Source organism: Papio anubis, chromosome 11 (assembly GCF_008728515.1).
Source record: "Papio anubis isolate 15944 chromosome 11, Panubis1.0, whole genome shotgun sequence".
Lineage (NCBI taxonomy): Eukaryota > Metazoa > Chordata > Mammalia > Primates > Cercopithecidae > Papio > Papio anubis.
Window position 1 is genome coordinate 53,145,123 of NC_044986.1, and position 20,306 is coordinate 53,165,428.

Consider the following 20,306-nt stretch of genomic DNA (forward strand, 5'->3'; position numbering starts at 1 on the left):
TGGGAGGCGAAGGCAGGAAGATTGCTTAAGCCTGGAGGTCAAGGCTGTAGTGAGTCATGAATGAGCCACCAAGAAACAATCTGCATATTGGGGAGGCACAGTCTCCGGTACAAGTGAAAGTGTTATTTCCAAAGAAGAAAGAGAATATTAGAGGTTTTATAAAAATGGAAAAATGTTATGTACTGATCTTTGATAAACTTCATTGGTACTAGTAATGTTTGAGGAGCTGGCAAGCTCTGATTGGTAAGCGATGATGTGGAACAAAACAAGTTTGATAGTTAAAGCTGGTATTTTCAGTAGTCATTTGATAAAATTGGTTTCAGGTTACTGCAGGCAGCTTCAGCTGCAAAAAAATACAGTTTTTGGAGCAATGTTTCATACCTTGAGTGTTTTTTCCCCTGGTTTCTCAACTCTGCTTCAGTTGGGTATGACAAGAATGACCCAGTTTGTATGATCTACTTTCACAGGGGCAAGCAGGGCAGGCTACCAAATGCTTGTCTAGCGATCCAGAAGAGGAGCTGAAGAGTCTTTACAAACAGACTTGACCTGTTTCATCACCAGTCATAGGTTGCTCTTATTTGCAGAAGTGTTTGCCTGACACATCATGCTTCTTTGCTTCCCTGGCCCTGAAAGCTTTCACCGAAAATAATTTCCTCGTGCTCTGTTCTGTGGTCTGCAGACTTCTAAATATTTCCTGCATCTCAGTGTCTTGGAAATTGATGTTAAACTGCATATCTTAATTTTTGACCATTGTCATCCATCTTCTGCCTTGAATTGTAAAGACCCCAATGACATTTTTAAGGTGGTAAATTTGCCATTTCTGTTCACCTTTGGTTCCCTTGGGGACTGAGTACCTCATTTGACCCCTTTTTACTATAATCAAACTGATATTTAAATCTGGAGGTCCCTCAAAAGACCACAGAAGCACGAGAGCTGAGAGATAACGTGGCATAACCTGCCTTTCTGGGAGCCCCAGCCTCCCTCTTTCTCATTCATTCAGCAACCGTGTGCACTGAGTCCCAGCTGTAATCCAGGTATAGCACTTAGCCTAAGGCACAGTCGTGAGGACATCTGCTCCCAGAGTTGACAATCCATTGGGAGACCAACTATAAACATGAAAATGCTGCAAGGAGAAGCAGAGGCTGCTGTGAAAGGAGGAAGTGGTCAAACCTGGACTGAAGAATCAGAAAAGGCTTCTCAGAAGAAGTGACATGTTGGCAGCTGAGTCTTGTAGTGTGAGCAGGAATCAGCCAGGTGACTATCTTGTCACTCTGAGGTGTCCAGTCCCTGCATTTCCTAGACTCCAGAATATACCCACAATCTGGTGTCTCATCCTAACTCTCCTTTCTTGGGAAACAGTGCATTTCCCCTAGGCACCCCTCATTTCAACTCCCATAATAAAAAATTAAATCATTTCTCACATTTTCTTGCTTCCTTTATGATAGCACTCACAGTCACATCATCTGAGATAAATACTATTTCCACACTCACAAGCTTTGTGAGTAATGGAAGTCATATTTCTTATCTGAGCCCCATATTCCTCACATGTAAATATAATAATACAAACCTGCTTGATTACTTCACAGGGAGAAAAATGAACATAGTATCGCTACCATTGTTACATTTTAACGGAACATTAAAGAAAAAAGAATCAACTTCTCTTAGGCACTTTTACTTCAAAATAACCCCTTCCATGTTTACGTTTAAAGATAATCATAATCCTCCTCCTCTTCATCATCATCCTCAAAGCTGATATTAGGTGCTTGGTAATAGGGTGAATATTCATAGAGAAACTCTAGAAATACTTATTCAATTATTTAATCCTCCCCCAAATTCTCTATTATATTACTGTATTCCAAGTTTATCAATAGCAAAATGAGGCATAAAGAGATTAAATGTTTTGCCAAAGGTAAGAACAGTTGTGTGTGAGCACATAAGGCTAATCTCCCTTTGTTTCCCCATTTTCTGTGTCTGGACCCCTCACCTCATTATGCTCTTGGCATTGTTTTCTGTGATCTCATTAAAAGCCAGAAGCAAGCCTGGTCCATCCTATCTTTTGCAGCACTACAACAGAGCTGACTTTTATCTGCTGTAATGGTAGGAAATTTTAAGCCGCTTCTTGAGCAGGCAGTCACACAGAGTTACAGAATGTGACAGTGTTCCTATATAGTCATTGCTACAAAACTAATTCTATTGAGATATAGAGAAGAAGCGGATAAAATGAAAGCCTGCTGCCAAAAGTGTTAGATGCCCTTTTAAACAACAACATCAACCTCTATTTACAGACCACAGCATGTACATCCATCAAGCCTCATGACTCATTGCCTCTACTCCAATATCTGGATTGGTTTCAGAGAAGCAAATAGAGCAAATACAATACCATCAGGGAGCCCTTTTTCTGTGACCCTGTAATGTTTAGGATACTGATTATTACCACTGATGCACAAGGTAACAATCAGCTACTTGCTTGTTTTCTCAGTTAAAACTTATAGGAGACTTTCATTGAAATAGATCGATGTTCATCAGGCATTTTTTTTTTAATTGGATGTGGGAGTTTTGATTTAGCCATTTTTTCCTACTATTTAAGTGATAGATTCCTCTAATAAAAAGGGGAAAAGAGTGTCTTAAGTCTGCTGAAAAATCTGAGGGCAAACCAACAGATTTTGTGAACAGTTACAATAGCAATGTAGTTGAAATTTTTGTTTCATTTCATATAAATGAGAAATAAAAAATATTGCTACTTTAACCCTAAAAAAAAAAAAAAGAAAGAAAGAAAGAAAAAGAAAGAAATAGATCGAAAGAATGAGAGTCCTAGCGAGTATATGCCCACGGCACTCTCAAGAAGCCCATTTCAAAGGAAAGTTGAATCGGTTACTGTTTGAGGGCACATCAAAGAATATCCTAGATTTAGTGAGATAATAACAGAAGAAGCAAGGCTATGAACCAATGAGCCCAAAACAAAACAAAACAAAGCCATATTCTTTCAAATAAAGCTTTCACCTCAGGAGCTAAATACTTATTAACAAAATGTTAAACCATTTTTTTTGCTGAATAACCCTGTTGCCTCTACTGCAAGATGGAGCTAGATGAACTGAATGGCTAAAAGGTCAGTAACCCACACTGCTGCTAGTATAGAAATTCCCTAAGTTATTGCCATCTGGGCTTTGAACACTCCATTGTCCCTATAAAGCCTACTTTTTAATAAACAGGAAGCTCCTGTAGCCTAATATTTTCTGTTTCTTGCCAGCTCTTAGTAAATATACCAAGTGGCACAGAAGTGAACTACTTCTCTGGGAGAATTTTCTATAGTACATCTAGCTGTGTCCAAGCACCTCTTTGTACTGAACAGTAAGAGACCTAGGAGCCCTGGATATCTAAAACTAGAGATCATATTGATTTTTGTGCAGTAAATAGGGTTGGGTAGAACCATGAGTGGGGTGAAGGAAAACACTTTGTTGACTTTTTTATGGGATGCTTACTTGTCATGCCTTCTTAATTGGGCAAACTCAGACAATTTATTAATTTCTCAAGTGTAAATGGAACAATAATGTCTTTCAGGTAAGCTTACATGAGGATTAAATAAGAAACATCATGTAAAGCATTTAACCATGGTTGGGCCCAACATGTACTTAAGTAATATTAGCAGTTATGTATGTGAAGTGTTTGGCAAAAGACCTAGCACACTGTAGGTACTTTAAAATATATATATTCCCCCCCCCACTTCCAACATTATTATTTCATACCCTTTAGTACTTTCAATTTCCAACCCTGACTCCAACCATATTTTGGCTATTTTCAGAACTCACATTATCTTTCATATAACAAGCTTTATCAGTTATAAATAGCACTGACTGAAGATAACTTCAGAACAGCAGATCTCCCTTGTCCCAAAGGACAAGATGTCAATGGAATCCCCGATGTCAATAGAAGCATCATTTATTGGAAGATTTATGAAGACAATAGGCATTTTGTTGTATAAGTTCTGAATTATTTGAATAAAATTAGTGAAATATCAGATAATGATCAATGAGCCCTGGGTTTTACCTCAACTGAATTCTGCAAACATATGTTAAGCAATTCTTCTCCTCACAATATAGTTGTGGGCTCTGTAATTTAATAAGGTCAACCCATAAATCCCCAAATTCATGGGATTGTTATAAAAAAAAGTGGGAGAGAGGGGAATAGTAAGATACATAGTGCTTCAAAAAATTAGTCAAGAAGTATTTCGCTTTGGGCTTGGCTAGATACAGAGGCTTAAGATCCAGAGGCTACAGTCTGTATCTCACCCTGTGCCATATCTGTTTCAGCTGAGTTTTCTCTTTGATAACGTGTTGACTTCTTTCCCAGTGTGATTCCACTTTGCTGTGCTATCAGCTGTTGGATAGGTCCAAACATATACCCTCATAGTTTAGCAATTATAAAAGCAAGAGAGCCTTTCTTTTCCAAAAGTTTCAGCAAAAGACCCAAGAATGTGAACCACTATTATGGTTTAGATTTTAGGAACATTCACAAAGTAATCACTCTGGCTCAGGGGATGGAGTGATGTTTGACCAGGACAAGGTCAGGTGCTCATCCAAGAACTCTGGAAATAAAGTCAGCCTTATTCAAAACATTTAGATTTAAAAGAGTATAATTAGGGTAGAATTTTATTAAGAATAATCAAAGCATGCTTAGAATTTTTTAAATACAATACAGGATGTAAGATTTAGAATTATGTTTGAAAGTGGCAAAAGAATACCTCAAAATAGCAAGCACTTTAAAGAACACAAGAGCTTATTTCTCTCTGACCATCACAACTAAAAGGTAATCAGTCCCCAACCAATAACATAAACAATTTAAGAAATTCAGGCTTATGTCTTTTATTGGTCTAGTATGGGTTTTATTACCAAGAGTATAATACAGTCCAAGGTAATACCTGGAGTTCCAACCATTACATCACATTGGACCTAATAGGTAGTCAGAACTATGAACTTAAAGAAGAAGCTCCTCTCCCTTAAAGATACATTACATCCTGACAATTGCACGTACAATTTTCAGTTGCATCCCATTGACCAGAGCTAAGTCACATGGCCACATCTAACATTAAAAGAGACAGAGGTATGTCGTCTTTATTCTGGGCAGCTAAAAATTAGAAGTCATATCATTGTACAGAAAAGGAAGAATGGGGATTTGGGGGCAATTACATGCCTTCCCCAAACACATGTAAGCAAATAAATATAATGGACTACAAATGCTGTACAGATACACTAATAAAGTAAAAGTTTGTGTTTTATCTTTGTAGAAAGCCATGGAACTCTAAAATTAAACCAGCTTCTTGACAATTCTGCCAAATAAGGAAAATTCCAATTGTTCTATGCACTAAGATAATTCTAAATAATGATAAAATAAAATTGTGGCAGCCAGATGCTTCAAGCACATCACAAACATCTTTGAAGATCTATCGAAAGCAATCCTCTGGGAATACTAATGATATAATTTCCTAGCCTTAGGCTTTAAACATTTTAAATCTTTCGATAATTTCAGAAGGAGAAACAAGAAGTTTCTATGACTATTGAAGAGTGAAATTAAGGAAATGATGCCCCTATGTTATTATTATGAAAAAGAGAAGGTTAGTCATGGTGGTTCACACCTGTAACCCCAGCACCTTGGGAGGCTGAGGCAGGAGGATTATTTGTAGGTCAGGAGTTCAACACCAGCCTGAGCAACGTAGTGAGACTCCCCTCTCTACAAAAAATAAATAAACAAATAAATAAAAATTTAGCAGGGCATGGTGGCACACACTTGTAGTCCTAGCTACCCAGAAAGGTGACACAGGAGGATGCTTGAGCCCAAAAGTTTGAGGTTACAGTGAGTTATGATTGCACCACTGCACTCCAGCCTGGGAGAGGAGAAGTCCAAATAATTTAGTCTGGGCCATAGCCAAAAAAAAAAAAAAAAAAAAAAGAACCAGAATCAAAACTAAGACAATGATCTTTAATAAGTCCACATAGTCTAGGACAGGGACAGAAATTTTTTTTCTTTTTCCTTTTTTATAAGAGCCAAATAGTAAATACTTTAGCCATAGAGAAATATACACAGCCCCTATCAAATCTACTCCATTCTGCTATCGTGGCTTATAAGCAGCCAGAGACAATATGCAAAGAAATGAGTGTGATTGTACTCCAATAAAACTTTATTTATGAACACTAAAATTTTAATTTGATATAAATGTTATGTCTTGAAGAGTTTCTCTTTTTGATATTTTTAAAAACTTTACAAAATTTTGGAACCTATTAGCCTAGGCCAGAAAAAGAAAACCAGGTTGTGGCCAGATATGGCTGATTCATGCTACTTCACAATAAAATACATACTCTTGTCTCCAATTCAGCATTATCAGCACTATAGATGCATTATTGCTATGGTTTACATGTTTGTGTCATCTCCAAAATTCATGTTGAAACTTTATCCTCAGTGAACAGTATTAAGAGGTAGGGCCTTTAGGGTGATTAGGTCATAGGGCTCCACTCCCGTGGTTGAAATTAGTGTCGTAAATGGATAGAGGGAACTAACCAGGCCCATTTGCTCTTCTGTGCCTTCCACCAAGTCATGTCTCAGTGTTTGTCCCATCCTCAGGATGCAACAAGGCACCATCTTGGAAACAGAGACTGGGTCCTCACTGGACACTAACCTGCAGGGAACTTGTTCTTGGATTCTTACTCTCCAGAACTAATATATTTTTGTTCTTTAAAAAGCCAATCTCAGGTATTTTTTTAGACTAAAACAAATATACATTTCCAGTTTTATCATCGGCTTGTGCCCAGAGGGAAAGAGTTAAACTGCTGTGCTGTAGCTGGCCTTGTAAGCCAGAGAACGTAGCTGCAGGTGTGGGGGTGGCAGAGAGGAGCTGCAGTGCAGAGCAAATAGCCGAGATAAAGGCAGACAATGTGAAAGAGCTGCTGGTGAGAGAGCTGCTGGTGAGAGAGCTGCTGAATAAAACTATATTTCACCTGCCTATGCCCCCACTCAAGTGCTCTTTCAGCTGTCTGCCCATGCACCCACTCCTGTCAGACCTCAGCTGGGGTTGGAATCTGACCCTGAGCAGGACATTTGGTGTAGTCATGATCCTGACAATTGGCGACATCCGCAAGATGACGTGAGTGGATTTTCAGCACCCAAGGCTTTTGTGTCCGCTATGTGGCCACAGCATGAGCTGTGGTACCTGGTGGCCGCTGTGCTGTGAGGACGGACTGCAATAAAAACATGAAAGGCAATAGATGTGTCTCTCGCAAGTGTGGAGATGGCACTGGTGTACCTGGAAGTGTACAACGCCTAGGAGGAAGCATGCCTTTGCTGGCAGAGTCAGATGGGTGTTTGTGACTATGCTGGGGGAAGTGCATGCCCAGTCCCTGCAGGATGCGGCACAAGGAGGAGGAAGAACCTCTCTTGCAGTCTTGACCCCTGGTCCTTCAGAAAATAGAACATGAGCAGCTGTTGGGCCCTAAGGGTGGTCCAGAGACACCCTACTGTGGTGGAACACACTTCCTTTGGTGCCTGTGCCCTTGCTGAGTTGCAGGAGTTAAGCAAGTAATGTTGGCAGTGTTTGGGGAAGCCCTCTGCCTGAATACTCCCTCTCTGGAATGAAGTAGCTAACGCATTTCTTGCCCTACCTCCAAGATTGGGAGAAGGACTTTGCTGCACAGTGAGGGCCCGCCAGGGTGTTCCAGTTCACAGATTACCTACTGCAGTCTGGTGGAAGTGTAAAGCCTTTTCTGATTGATGAGAGAACTGGCCGAGGTGCCTGACTTGGTGGGGCACTGGACAACCAAAGGCTGCCTGTGGATTTGGCAATCCACTGGGCCCTGAGCCCAGATAAGTTTCTGGGCATAGCTGCATTTATTAACTGTTAAGAAGATCGGTCAGTAAAAGTAAAACCTGTATCTTTGCATCTTGGCATCGGCTGCTCGGCGTTCCACTTATGCACTATGTCTTTCTCTCCCGTACCTGAAGACATTCTGGGGGTGGATGTTTTGCACAACTTGGCAGCTGTGCTGTCTGTCATGGACTTAATGGACCATTTAACAATAGAACTGGAGGGTGCCACTCTTTGGTGGATTTGGCCAATGCATCCCTCTGAATCGACATCGTTCCGGAGAGCCAGGAACAGTTTGTCTTCATAGGAGGGTGACAATGGACTTTCACAGTGTTGCCGCAGGACTATATGCATAGCCCCACCATATGTTGTAGCCTTGTTAATGATGTTAAATCTGATTCTCTGTCAGATTTAGGAGTGGCAATGCCCCCTTGCCTGGGATTGGACGGTGAGGCTGAGACAGCCTTTCCTGGCAGCCAAGCAGGCTACTCAGCAGGCACAGGTCCTATGGGTAGTTGATCAGAGGTGCCCATTTAAGCTAGATGTTCATGCGACCACAGATATTTTTATCTGGGGCCTATAGCAGGACACAGAGCATCCGAGTATGCCAATGGGCGTTTAGTCCCAACTATGGAAAGGAGTCGAGCTCTGGTATTCCTTAATAGAGAAGCAGTTAGTAATAGCAGGATGTTTGCGTTCATGGATGACAAAGCCCTGGTCTGGGAATGCAGTTAGTAACTGCATATGCTGCTCTTTAGCTCATAAGAGCATGGAAGGATGGGTTGGTTACAGTCATTTTGTGGATGATTTACCCGATGGTGGGATGGGTGCATTCACGGGTAATGACCCTTCGGACTGGGAAAACTGTTAGTAACTGCATATGCTACTCTTTAGACTCATAAGAGTATGGCAGGATGCATTACAGTCATTGTGTGGATGACTTAGCCAATAGTGGGATGAGTGTGTTCATGCGTAATGACCCCCCAGAATGGGGTGGCACAGACATCTACTTTAGTGGAGCGGGGTGCCTACTTGAAGCAGTGGAGTACACTTAATACAAGTCCCTTAGCATCAGAGTTGCAAGAGATCTTGGGACCTGTAGTCCTAATGCAAGATAAGACCATAGGGCATAAGGCCATGGAGTCTGAGGCACCCCTAGACACTGAGCCTTCACTGTTTAGGGAAGGGTGTGCTTTTTTTCCTAATGGGGACCCAAATAGGTGGGTCTAGCTGAGGTACTACTATTGCCTGGATTGTCGCAGTCCAACTTAGCACTGAAACCATATGGTTTGAAACAAAGTGTAGGCAATATAGCTAATGAACTGAACTCAGGGCAATGTGAATAGTGATTACCAAGGAGGTGACACCTCCTTGTGTACCCAGAGGCTTATGAATCAGGCCTGTGTGCCCAAAGTTTATGTGTCAGACTTATGTGTCAAGCCTATGTGTACCCAGATGCTTATGAATCAGGCCTGCATGCCCAAAGCTTATGTGTCAAGCCTGTGTGTACCCAGATGCTTATGAATCAGGCCTGCATGCCCAAAGCTTATGTGTCAAGACCTGTGTGTACCCAAGCCTGTGTATTGGCCTGTGTGCATGAAACTTATGTCTTCCTTGGCATAGGGGGTGGAATGTAAGGTACATGGATGTACCTGGTCAAGGAATAGGCCAAGGTGGACATTCGGGCCAGAGTGACTCAACAAGTTTAGGGTGCAGGTGCACACCTCCACGTTATGTAACCTGTTTGTGTAAGCTCATACTTGACTTGGAGCCACTATTGTTTGAAAAGATATAACTGTCCTGCTGATGCTGTGCATGGGCTCAACATGGTGTGTGTGCTGGTGCCCAGAGAGAGAGTAATGCTACTGACTCCTGTAAGGGAGAGCTGGTTGCCTTGGATGTGAGCAGAGGGGAGCCAGGAATCAGCTTGTGCCCAGAGAGAGTTAAGTTACTGACCTTGGAGCTGGCCTTGTAAACCAGGGAGTACAGCTGCAGGCATGGGGGCAGGAGAAGCCACAAAGCTAGCTGCTGAGAGGAGCTGCAGAGCTTGAGCAGACAGCTGGGATAAAGGTGGACAGTGTGAGAGAGCTGCTGATGAGAGAGCTACTGCATAAAACTACATTTCACCTGCCTACAATATCCCAAGTTTTCTTTCAGCTATCTGCCCATCCACTCACTCCCCTCGGACCTCAGCTAGGTCTCAAATCTGACCCTAAGCATGACATTTGGCATAGTTGTGAACCTGACAAAGGGATTAGGTTTTTCAAAGCATTAAAAAAAAAAAAACTTGAAATTCCAACCAACATAATATTCTTTTTTTTAACCCTCACGTGTCTGTCTTAAGTCACAATAAATGCAAGTGCTCAATGTGCTCAAAATATCTTAACTCTTTTCTTCAGATGATTTGCACAATTAACTAATCCATCAGAAGCTTAGAAACCATTGTACATGAAAGTAATATTTATTCTAGTGATGTATAGTATAAGTGACACTTTCCTAAAACTTTTTAAAACTATTTTCAGTTTTAAAAATAAGCAATGTTATTACTGTCACTGACAGTGAGCAACGAAATGCTCAAACTCAGAAATAGAAGGAAAAGGGCCTTTTGTTTTGTTTTTACATTACAAAACATGACTATTTTTGTATCCAAATGATTTTTACATTGTGTTCAGCTCTCTGAAGCAGCACAATGACACTTCAGTTCTATTTTAAAAGATAGAATACCAGATTAGATAGAAGTGAAAATTTATTCGGAACACAGAAATACAAAATTTCATGGTCATTTCCTAAGATTCCTCTCAGGGCAAAGCAATTACCATGTGAAAGCACTTATTCATATCCTGGCTCTGTGCTGATACCTGGAGTTGTGCTGGGAGAACAGTGAGGACATGATAATAGAAGGAAGACTCTAAAGACCATAGAAGGAACCAGAGATTCTGAAGAACAATTTCAATAAGATTTTTTTTCAATTTAAACTTTTGCATTTTTCCTGCCTAATCTTGTTCCAAAACATAGGTCCCCATGCCCATAGTAACTGCAAGTCCTTTAAGATTTGCCATGAACATCAACTCCGGTAGAAAACAGGATCTGTATTTTTTCCATCTTGCCTAACTACTTATCTGTGCCTTTTACCCCTTTGTCTAGGGACTGTTCAGAAAGCAAATTCAAGTTTCCAGGAAGGTCCCTACAACTAAAAAATTATCCCTGGTGGTTCTGTTGCAGGACTTTTTTTTTAGTTCAGCTAAAGAGGAGATCCTTTGTGCCATGACCATGAAAATTTAGCCTCACAGACAATTTCAATGGTGAGAAAGACAGGGTGTTGTTGGGGAGAGACAGGGACTCTCACAAGGCCAGAGTTCCTGCTAGAGGGCTTCCTGACTAGTCATTCCAATCCCAGGTTCTACACAGGAAAAGGTGGGGCCAGGCTCTTTCCTGCTTTAAAGGGCATGAACTTCCTGAGACTCCACCCCAGAGTGCAGGCAGATTGGAGTTTTCCCAGGAACATCCTCCAACCTGGCTCTCACAGTTCTGTCATATATGTTACTTCTAGGTCACAAAATGTGGCTTTGTGGGGGGATGCCTGACAATAAATTATCAGATTTCTGTTAACTTCGTTTGTAAACTTTTATGGAAATTTTACATTGACTCAAAATTCAAATGTGATGTCACAAAATTCCTCTCGGTGTATTAGAGTAGGTAGCTAATTAGACAGGAACAAGGCAATAGAGAAACCCCCTCCTGCTGCCCCTTCCACAAACAGAAATGTCAGGTGATGATCAGGTGATGGTCAAGGGGTTGTTAACTGTCTATCTAAAATAATAATTGCTCGCAGCTGGCACCAGGGAACGGCAGCCCCCCAAAAAGATAGGAAAAATCCAAAGCTGGTTATCAGTAGCTTCCCTGTAAGACTTCAGGAATTGGGTGAGTGGGCTCACCCACACGCGCTAAGAGGCAAAAATGGCGGAATTTAACAGATGTATAATTCCTAGAGACATTCGGCTGATAAGGGAAGAACACCTCAAGTGAGTTTGTGTGCAACTCCAGTAAACACACTGTGCATGCTTCCCTCCCAAATGCTAGCAGAGGCCACTGCACATGTGAACAGCCCACCCCAAGGGAAGACTCAGGGGGGAAGAAATACAAAACGGCAGAAGTATGTCAACGTATAAAATCTCAAGTCAAAAGGTCAAACTGCGATCTTGATCTCTCAAATTGCCTGCCTGCTCCTCTTCCACATGTACTTTATTTTCTTTTCATTACTGCTGTTGATAAAAAGAGTCAAACTCTGTACAGTATATGAAGATATTTATTCTGAGCCAAATATGAGTGACCATGGCCCAGGACACAGTCCTCAGGAGGTCCTGAGAACTTGTGCCCGAGGTGGTCAGGGTACAACTTGGTTTTATACATTTTAAGGAGGCATGAGGCATCAATTAAATACAATTGAGAAATACATTGGTTTGGTCCAGAAAGGCAGGACAATTCGAAGCAGGGACTTCCAGGTAATAGGTAAATTTAAACGTTGTCTGGTTGACAATTGGTTGAATTTGTCTAAAGACTCAGGATCAATAGAAAGGACATATTCAGGTTAAGATAAAAGATTGTGGAGAACAAGATTCTTTTGAAGTCTCATAGTCACTGCCCTTAGAGAAAATAGATGGCAAATATTTCCTATTCAGATTTTTAAAAGGCTCTGGGCTCTCTATTAATATCTTCATGATTGGGAGGGCCTCGAAGAAAAAGATCTAGCTATGATTGATAGAAATTCCTTACAGATGTAAAATTTTCCCCATAAATGATGGCTTTCAAGGGCCATTTCAGTATATGGCAAAGAAACATGTTTTACAGTAAAATAGATTGATTTTCTTTTTCTGTTACATAATGTTATGCCAGAGTCAGATTGGAAAGTAAGTCACAATATATAAGGTAAAATAAAAACCATCTGATGATAATTTAAGGTTTGTAGGACATGACTACCCAAACCCCTAGATAAGAACTGGGGCAATATAAGAAAAATCAGAATTTAATCTTCACTGCTATAAAGCTTTCTAATAAACTTTTACTCCTGCTCTAAAACTTGCCTCTGCCTCTTCTTCTGCCTTATGCCCCTCAGTCAAATTCTTTCTTCTGAGGAGGCAAGAACTGAGGTTGCTGCAGACCCCTATGGCTTCGCCATCAGTAACAAGTGCATAGGAGATAGGCTAGTTTGGGAACTGCAAAACTCATGTAGTATGTCACCCGTGGGTGCTGTTTACCAGTTAGGCACCGCAGGGTCATGTTACATGGTGGCATAATTTAAGGTTAATTTGGCAATAGTACCTACATGTGTATAAAATTCTGAGACAATGAAAATATTTAATAATTTGTTATTATATAACAATATTGGTCCTTAAGCTTTTAAATTTGTAGCAAAATATTTTATCAATATTAAGGAAGTATAGACTTTAAATTTTTTTGTAAACTATTATGGAATATTATAGAATAGGTTTTTTTTTTCATTTACAGAAAAGTTTTGAAGATAGGAAAGAATGTTCCCATATATTCAGCTTCCTCTATTGTAACATCTTATATTACTATAGTACATGTGTCAAAACTAATGAATCAATATTGATATATTATTATCTAAACTCCATAGTTTATCCAGATTTCCTTAGTTTTTAACCTCCTTTCTCTGTCCCAGGATCCCATCCAAGATACCACACAAAGGTTACTTATTGTGGCTTCCTAAGCTCTTTCTGACTCTGACTTTCTGTGGCAGGCCAGGTTTCCATTAGCAGCCAGAGCAGCCAGTTTCCAAAAACTCTTCACTACAATTCTGATGAATGCATATGTTAAACGTTAAAGAACTGGATAAACTGGTGCCAGAGTACAAGGGCTGAAATGTGAAAACAAACCCATTAACACCCCACGTGGGTTTTCTCAGACCCTAAAGTCTGATCGAATAATAAAAACAGGACCAGGCACTGTGGCTCACGCCTGTAATTCTAGCACTTTGGGAAGCCAAGGTGGTTGAATCACCTGAGGTCAGGAGTTCGAGACCAGCTTGGCCAACATGGTGAAATCTTGTCTCTACTAAAAATACAAATACTATTTGGGCATGGTGGAGGGCACCTGTAATTCCAGCTACTTGGGAGGCTGAGGCAGGAGAATTGCTAGAACTGGGGAGGCAGAGGTTGTGGTGAGCAGAGATCACACCATTGCACTCCAGCATTGGTGACAAGAGTGAAACTGCATCTCAAAAAAAAAAAAAAAAAAAAAGAAGAATAAAAACATTCTTGCACATACACCTAGTACAAGGGCCCACTTACGATTAAGAAACTTTCCAAGGCTCTAGAGGAAGTTTTCCAGACCTTATACCTTAGTTAAAAATTAGATACAGAATGAATGAAGCCCTCTCACTTTAGGTGCACTGCCATGAGTAGGCATAGAGCTTAAAATGTATATATGCACTGGAGAAAAACATAACTTTGAGTTGGTCGGCTGAGTTACTCTGATCTTCTCCCTGTAACCACTTGCAGAAATGAACTCCCTTCTTTTTCAATCTGTCTGCATGTTGTTATTGGACCAAGAAAACAAGCAGCCCAAGCTAGTTCGTCTGGGAACAATTTCCTCAGCCTTTCCTTGTTTTTCAGGATCTTGATAGTTTTGAAGAGTAATGGTCAGATATTTTGGAGGATATTTTATCCCTCAACTGAAGATTTGCCTGAAGTTTTTCTTATTATTACATAGGGGTTATGGATTTTTTGAAGGAAGGCCACAGAACTAGTGTCAGTCTCATTATACCATATGAAGGACACATGTTGTCTTAACCTTAATCACCTAGCTGATGTATTAATAGAATTTTTCAGCTTTTTCCACTACAAAACTATACCCCACCCTTGTGATCATCCTGCAAAAGCAGGAGAAAATCCTGCCAAATTTATTTTGAAGAGCAGACTGATAACAACACACATGACTAGAGGTTATAGAACATTTTATTACATACTTGAGGTTTCCAGGGTAAACTGAGGTGAATCAAGCAAGATCAAAATGGCTTGAGAGAGCAACAAAAGGAGACTGGCTATCTGGGGTTTTTATTGTGTTTAGGGGTGAGGTCAAAACCAGTTCCAGTAAGTAGGGGCTTGCATGGTTTGAAACCTCTGCCTGCGTCAAAGAAGGGAGCACCCAGGCTTTCTTCTCAGATTGCCCATGTGTGAGATTCAAGGGAAAGAGGGAGGGCTGAGGCCTAAAATCTGTCAACAGTCAAGCATCAACAAAATGGTTTCAGACTCCCCATCACACCCCCTTTCCATACTATAATTTGGAAGGAAGTAATTCTATGCAGCTCACACTTAACAGGTAAAAGTATCCACTTCTTTGGTGGGAGTTGTGGGAGATTATCTACATAAATTATTCGAAATTCTTCTGCACAGGAGACATGTCCACTTATTTATCCAAACATTTATTTATATCAGCTCAGATCCAAGAGTATTTATTTATGGATCATGGTCATTTCTACTTTGGTTTATAATCTAACGCAAAAATTTATATATATTTTTTGGCTAAAATTGTTCCAGTTTTGGCCATTGGGAGCTCTTTAACATGGCTACCTTGTCTCTTTGACATACCCCCATGAGCTTTGTTTTTTTTTTTTTTTTCCTTCATCTTTTAAGCACTTTCTTTTTCTGTGGCACTATAATTATGCTCTAGACTCATCATATATATTCCCTGCCCTGCCCTAGGGCCAGCCAATTTTCCAGGGAGTTCTACTTCCTTTTATTGAGGTGTGGAAATTAAAACCAAGATTTAAATGGGTATTATTTATTGTTAATCCTAAATTCACTGAAGATGAAACAAGCTCCACGGGTTTTGTTGGTGGGTAAAACAGCTTCTTGTTATGAAGTGGGAAAATTAATATTCCAAATGACGGGAGTGAAACCAGTTCAGAGGAAATGAAGACCAAAGATTTCTTTCTGGTTACTAGGCCATATGACCTCTCATATACTGAGTTGAGTTTTATAATCATAATTGATAGTGAAGTACAAAACCACACTGTATTATCTGTAGAAGTGTACTGGCTAATAAACCAACACAACCTTCAATGTCTAAGTGGCATTTACAAGCAAAACAAAGAAATTCATTTAGAGCAAAGCAAATATTTGAAAGAAATAATAAGGAATTAAAAAGAAGACAGAATAAATATTCAACATTTCAGATATAAACACAGTGACTTCCAGGCTTTTCATGAAGTATCAACCGTATAACAGTTGCTGAAGTCTTAGTGGAAAACTATCAAATATATTTGCTTGGATATTTTTTAATGAATAATAACAGGGTAGCTCAAATACAACTTTACGATGATACCATATATACCTAGAAAGTGGTTAATGATATGGAAGATGACTGTGTAGACTGAATGAAGTGAGAACTTTTCATGGCAACTTGATGAAAGCACAAATACCATTAATATGGAAACTTGTTCAGTGTGTGTTATATTTGAACAGAATAGTGATATGGAAAATTATATTATGAAACTTAATTTACAACAAATTGACCAGTTCTGAAATCTGCTGAACTATGAAGGATTACAGTGTTAACAAACATAATTTGGAATCTAAGAGTGGATAATAGTGTGTTTTGATTTCAGGACTTTATTATGTTAAATTATACATTATTATATATAATTATATACATATTAAATGTATTTAATTTCAGGATTTTATATTAAAGGGAAAACAAAGGGTTCTTGGTTCTTTAGAAGACCTCTAGGAAAAAAATAAAGTTCATAAATATTGATTCTTACAAATAAAACTACTTGAAAATAAAATCAAGAAACTAAACTCAGGTTTAATGGTCTTTGATGCAATGCTGAAGGTTAGAGCTTGTGCTAAAATGTAAATCAATACACTGCTTCCTTTGTGTAGAAATAATTTACTAAGAAAAATAACATATTAGTTAAATTCAACAATGCGCTGAGTGATATAGTGAAAAATGTGATATACTAAAGAACAATTAAAAACTCAATTTGAGATATGACACTACTATTTCAACATGTGGAAGTTTATCACAAACAATGATTATTGCACATTTAGTTAATTATCGATGGGAAAAATTCTGTCATAAAATTTTCAAGGTGAATGTCCCTGTCTGACAACTTTGAAGAGAGCAGTGGTTCTCCCAGCATGGAGGTTAAGATCTGAGAACAGACAGATTGCTTGCTCAAGTGGGTCCCTGACCCTTGAGTAACCTAACTGGGAGACATCCCCTACTAGGTGCAGACTGACACCTCACACCTCACACGGCTGGGTACACCTCTGAGACGAAACTTCCAGAGCAAGAATCAGACAGCAATACTCGCTGTTCAGCAATAATCTATCTTCTGCAGCTGCTGCTGCTGATACCCAGGCAAACAGGGTCTGGAGTGGACCTCAAGCAAACTCCAACAGACCTGCAGCTGAGGGTTCTGACTGTTAGAAGGAAAACTAACAAACAGAAAGGACACTAACACCAAAACCCCATCAGTATGTTACCATCATCAAAGACCAAAGGCGGATAAAACCACAAAGATGGGGAAAAAGCAGTGCAGAAAAGCTGGAAATTCAAAAAATCAGAGTGCATCTCCCCCTCTAAAGGAATGCAGGTCATTACCAGCAACGGAGCAAAGCTGGACAGAGAATGACTTTGACAAGTTGAGAGAAGTCTTCAATCAATCAAACTTCTCAGAGCTAAAGGAGGAATTATGTACCCAGCGCAAAGAAACAAAAAAGCCTGAAAAAAGAATGGAAGAATGGATAACTAGAATAATCAATGCAGAGAAGAACATAAACGAACTGATAGAGATGAAAACCATGACACGAGAACTACGTGACAAATGCACAAGCTTCAGTAACCAACTCGATCAACTGGAAGAAAGAGTATCAGTGATTGAAGATCAAACGAATAAAATGAAATGAGAAGAGAAGTATAGAGAAAAAAGAGTGAAAATAAATGAACAAAGCCTCCAAGAAATATGGGATTATGTGAAAAGACCAAATCTACTTGTGATTGGTGTGCATGAAAGGGACGAGGAAAATGGAACCAAGTTGGAAAACACTCTTCAGGATATCATCCAGGAGAACTTTCCCAACCTAGTAAGGCAAGCCAACATTGAAATTCAGGAAATACAGAGAATGCCACAAAGATACTCCTCAATAAGCGTAACTCCAGGACACATAATTGTCAAATTCGCCAAAGTTGAAATGAAGGAAAAAATGTTAAGGACAGCCAGAGAGAAAGGTCGGGTTACCCACAAAGGGAAGCCCATCAGACTAACACCAGATCTCTCGGCAGAAACTCTATAACCGAGAAGAGAGTAGGGGCCAAAATTCAACATTCTTAAAGAAAAGAATTTTCAACCCAGATTTCATATCCAGCCAAACAAAGTTTCATAAGTGAAGGAGAAATAAAATCCTTTACAGCAAATGCTTAGAGATTTTGTCACCACCAGGCCTGCCCTACAAGAGATCCTGAAGGAAGCACTAAACATGGAAAGGAACAACAGGTACCAGCCATTGCAAAAACATGCCAAAATGTAAAGACCATTGATGCTAGGAAGAAACTACATCAACTAACGAGCAAAATTACCAGCTAATATCATGATAACAGGATCAAGTTCACAAATAACAATATTAACGTTGAATGTAAACAGACTAAATGGTCCAATTAAAAGACACAGACTGGCAAATTGGATAAAGAGTCAAGATCCATCAGTTTGCTGTATTCAGGGGACCCATCTCACATGCAGACACACATAGGCTCAAAATAAAGGGATGGAGGAAGATCTACCAAGCAAATGGAAACCAAAAAAAGCAGGGGTTGTAATCCCATTCTCTGATAAAACAGACTTTAAACCATCAAAGATCAAAAGAGACAAAGAAGGCCATTACATAATGGTAAAGGATCAATTCATCAAGAAGGCTAACTATCCTAAATATATATGCACCTAATACAGGAGCACCCAGATTCATAAAGCAAGTCCTTAGAGACTTACAAAGAGACTTAGATCCCCATACAATAATAATGGGAGATTTTAACACCACACTGTCAACATTACACAGACCAACGAGACAGAAAGTTCACAAGGATATCCAGGAATTGAACTCAACCCTGCACCAAGTGGACCTAATGGACATCTACAGAGCTCTCCACCCCAAACCAACAGAATATACATTCTTCTCAGCACCACATCGCACTTATTCCAAAATTGACCACGTAGTTGGAAGTAAAGCACTCCTCAGCAAATGTAAAAGAATAGAAATTATAACAAATTGTCTCTCAGGCTACAGTGCAATCAAACTAGAACTCAGGATTAAGAAACTCAATCAAAACCGCTCAACTACGTGGAAACTGAACAATCTGCTCCTGAATGACTACTGGGTACATAACAAAATGAAGGCAGAAATAAAGATGTTCTTTGAAACCAATGAGAACAAAGATACAACATACCAGAATCTCTGGGACACATTTAAAGCAGTGTGTAGAGGGAAATTTGTAGCACTAAATGCCCACAAGAGAAACCAGGAAAGATCTAAAATTGACACCCTAACATCACAATTAAAAGAACTAGAGAAGCAAGAGCAAACACATTCAAAAGCTAGCAGAAGGCAAGAAATAACTAAGATCAGAGCAGAACTGAAGGAGATAGAGACACAAAAAATCCTCCAACAAATCAATGAATCCAGGAGCTAGTTTTTTTGAAAAGATAAACAAAATTGATAGATTGCTAGCAAGACTAATAAAGAAGAAAAGAAAGAAGAATCAAATAGATGCAATAAAAAATGATAAAGGGTATACCACCACCGACCCCACAGAAATACAAACTACCATCAGAGAATAGTATAAACACCTCTACTCACGTAAACTAGAAAACCTAGTAGAAATGGATAATTTCTTGGACACTTACACTCTCCCAAGACTAAACCAGGAAGAAGTTGAATCCTTGAATAGACCAATAGCAGGCTCTGAAATTGAGGCAATAATTAATAGCCTACCAACCAAAAAAAGTCCAGGACCACATGGATTCACAGCCAAATTCTACCAGAGGTACAAGGAGGAGCTGGTACCATTCCTTCTGAAACCATTCCAATCAGTGGAAAAAGAGGGAATGCTCGCTAACTCATTTTATGAGGCCAGCATCATCCTGATACCAAAGCCTGGCAGAGATACAACCAAAAAAGAGAATTTTAGACCAATATCCCCAATGAACATCGATGCAAAAATCCTCAATAAAATACTGGCAAACCAGATCCAGCAGCACATCAAAAAGCTTATCCACTATGATCAAGTGGGCGTCATCTCTGGGATGCAAGGCTGGTTCAACATATGCAAATCAATAAATGTAATCCAGCATATAAACAGAACCAAAGACAAAAACCACATGATTATCTCAATAGATGCAGGAAAGGCCTTTGACAAAATTCAATAGTCCTTCATGCTAAAA